General features: G+C 37.8%; 1 pseudogene; it reads left to right on the top strand.

Moving 5' to 3' along the window:
* The first annotated feature begins 242 nt into the window (after positions 1-242).
* Positions 243-1,628, top strand: LOC148848561 (ABC transporter G family member 22-like; annotated as a pseudogene).
* Positions 1,629-3,383: the final 1,755 nt, after the last annotated feature.

Here is a 3,383-nt window from a genome sequence, read left to right on the forward strand (position 1 = left end):
ATCTTTTCCATATCATATCGAATGAGATGGACCAATTAGCTATCGACTTTCTATTTCGGTGAATGTGGGTTATCGCAGGTAACCAATTTCAAAAACAACATTTAAAATCACATTTAATAACAGAAAATCATTTAATGATAAGAAAGAGTTAACGTTCGTCGTTAAACATCACCCTCCCCCTACTTCCCTCCATAAACGATCAACCTACTCAGTTGCCTCTGTAACCTCATCTACGGAGAGCAATGGCTTCAGAGAAGAAGCTCTCGAACCCAATGCGGGAGATCAAAGTTCAAAAATTAGTCATCAACATCTCCTACGTGAAAGTGGAGATTGTCTCACTAGAGCCACGAAGGTGTTGAAGCAGCTGAGTGAGCAAACCCCCGTTTTCTCAAAGGCTAGGTACATCGTTCGGTCTTTTGGTATAAGATGTAATGAGAGCTAATCCTTAAAGTAGAGTGCTTACCTACCCAGAGTTCCTTTGTTATTGTAGTAATTAAAAGCTAATCCTTTCATCCTTGGAGATGATAATCCGAGCACCATGGTTGGAGCATCGGCAATGAAATCCTGCTCAACCCATCACTTCTTTTCCTAGATGAACCAACCTTTGGTCTAGACTCAACTACAGCTCTTAGCAAAATAGTTCAAATTATACACAATGTTGCAATGGTAATAAACCACGACATTTCTTGTTTTCTTTAATTTAGAGAACGCCCTTCCTTGAATTTCAGTGTGGGGTTTTGTAGGCTGGAAAAATATTAGTGAGTACAATTCATCAGCCATTAAGCAGACTATTCAACAAGTTTGACAAGTTAATTCTCTTGAGCAGAGGCAATTCATTGTACTTGGAAAAAGCCTTTGAAGCTATGCTATATTTATCTTCAATTGGTTGCTCTCCTCTGATAGCTATGAACCCAATAGAGTTCTTAATTGATCTTGCAAATGGGAACATAAATGACAAATCAATCCCATCTGTTATGGAGGATAAAATCTTACTTGGAAGACAATTTCCTGAAAAACAAGATGGAAGGCCATCCCCTATGGATGTCCAAGAGGTTATAAATTGATCATAAGGCTAATCTTATGTCTGCTTATTTGATTCTTTTACTTTTTCATGGAATTCCTTCAAATATATCTGCATTATGCCTTCTCTGCAATATCTTGTAGATGCTTATGAAACAAGGATTTCAAACATAGAGAAGCAGAAGCTTCTGAAACCTATGATGGTTGATAGTGAGTCAGAGATATAGGGAAGGTCACATTCAAGAGATTGGGAAGCATCCTGGTGGGAGCAGTATTCAATTCTTTTCAGGAGAGGTCTGAAAGAAAGGCGCCATGAATATTTAAGTTGCTTACGAGTCACCCAAGTTGTATCCACTGCGATAATAATAGGACTCCTCTAGTGGCATTCTGATGCTTCATCTCCCAAAAGGTTGCAAGATCAATGAAGTATATATTATAAGTATCTTCCTAGTCCTATTCTGCTCTAGATGCTACTCTTTCAAAGTTGTTCAGTCAATAACAACCAAGAAGGCTTGCAGGCATGGCTGTTGTTCTTCATTTCTATATTCTAGGGATTCTTTCCTATATTCACAGCCATATTCACATTTTCACAATTCAATAATTTGTAATTTAACATACATATGGACCATTTCAATTGATTGAGAAGGGAGAGGGAACAACTACCAGATATTTGATTGAAGAAGTTCGACCAGAAGAGTGAGGGAGACAAATAGCCTCTTGTGAGGGAGAAGAAATTCAACCAGAAGAAGAAGAAGAAGAAGAAGAAGAAGAAGATACCTGTGATAGAGAGTGAGGGAAATGAATAACCTCTTGGATGCTGATTGAAGGCATTATGGATTTATGGTTTCAAGAGGAGAAGTTCGACCAGAAGAGGGAACTGGGAAGAAGATATGAATGTGGAGTATTCGGTTAATGAATAAGTTAAAACTCTTTTAAATTTGAATTAACATATAAAAAGCCAATTACCGGTTACTTAAATAAACTCGGTAACTGTTGTATATGTGGCAGCAGTACAGGTTTTAGATATGATATGGTTTTCCATATCATAGTTGGACCCAAAAAAGAGACAATTCATATAAGATCTATCATATAGTAAAGTCCAAAAGAGGCAAACTCATAGCCACTTTCGGTCTGCTATCCACAAAATCTAAGAAGAAAAACAGTTTGGTGATGGTGGCCGCAAAGAAACTTGTGTTTATAGGAGAATGAACAAAATAGGAAAGTTGCATCAAATGGGAACAAAATCAGAATCCTCACCTAATGTGTAGAGAGATGCACATACATGACCGTTTTAGTAGGAGAATGCAGTGAATTTGCCCCTACACAATTATGTGTACTCTCCAAAAATAAAAAGAAAAAAGAAGGAAAAGATGAGGAAATAAAGAGAAAGAAGTGGGTTCCTAATCTGTCATGTTTCTTGTGAATTTAGTGAAGACATGCAAATTTTAAAGCCAAATAAATGGGCTTAATTTACATGGTAGGTTCTAAATTAATATGGGCCTCCATAGGTCTAAGGCCCACGTCTACATAAACATGACCATGGCCTAGAAATCCAAGTGTACCAAGTCCAGTTAGGCCCATCTCCTATTGTAATAGGGTAGTCCCATTGGCAAGACCACTAACTCCCATATAATGGTGCATGTATGGATTTAACCCTAACCCAACATCTCACTTACATGGGATTGGTTAGCAAAGTGAGCTTAGGTGGCAACCTTAATTGTAGGCTCTAAATAGCCTTGCCTAGAAAGAAATAGTCATTTCTTTTTCATACTCATATCACAAGAAGCTCTCACACACCAACACTTGAGGATTGAAAAAAAGACCACAAGCTCCTATAAACTCCAACAACTTCAAGATCAAGAGAGAAGAAAGAAGGGAAAGGCTTCTTAGTTCCCTAGAACAGACTTGGATTTAAGCTCTCCCAAGAAGATCAAGTCACTATAAAAAGGCCTTTCTTAGAGAAACATCATTTACAGTCGATCAAGCACGAAGCCTAGAGTGAAGAAATTTACATTGACAACTGCCTTCGTCTTCACTGAATTCAACCATTAATCAGAGATTGCTCATGTCATCAAGCAGAAATCAAAAAGAGTTCAAATCCCTTGTATTTCTTTATTACAATTTTTTTTTTATAATTTGTCTCCATTTTTTGTGTTAATCAAATACACGAAATTTGTGTCGATATTGAGAAGTGGGCCAGGCATGATGAGGTGTTCATATGAGAAAGAGAGAGGAGGTTGGTGAGGTGGCTTCTTGAGAGAGCAAGGAAGACTTAAGCAAAGAAGGGTTGAGAGTTCATGGTTGGGGTAAGGGAGAAAGGAGAGGCCATCTGATGGCCTCAACTACTTTAGTATATATATAGA

Source organism: Nelumbo lutea, chromosome 6 (genome assembly GCF_056320005.1).
Source record: "Nelumbo lutea isolate HS-2025 chromosome 6, American lotus-T2T, whole genome shotgun sequence".
In the NCBI taxonomy this organism is placed as follows: domain Eukaryota; kingdom Viridiplantae; phylum Streptophyta; class Magnoliopsida; order Proteales; family Nelumbonaceae; genus Nelumbo; species Nelumbo lutea.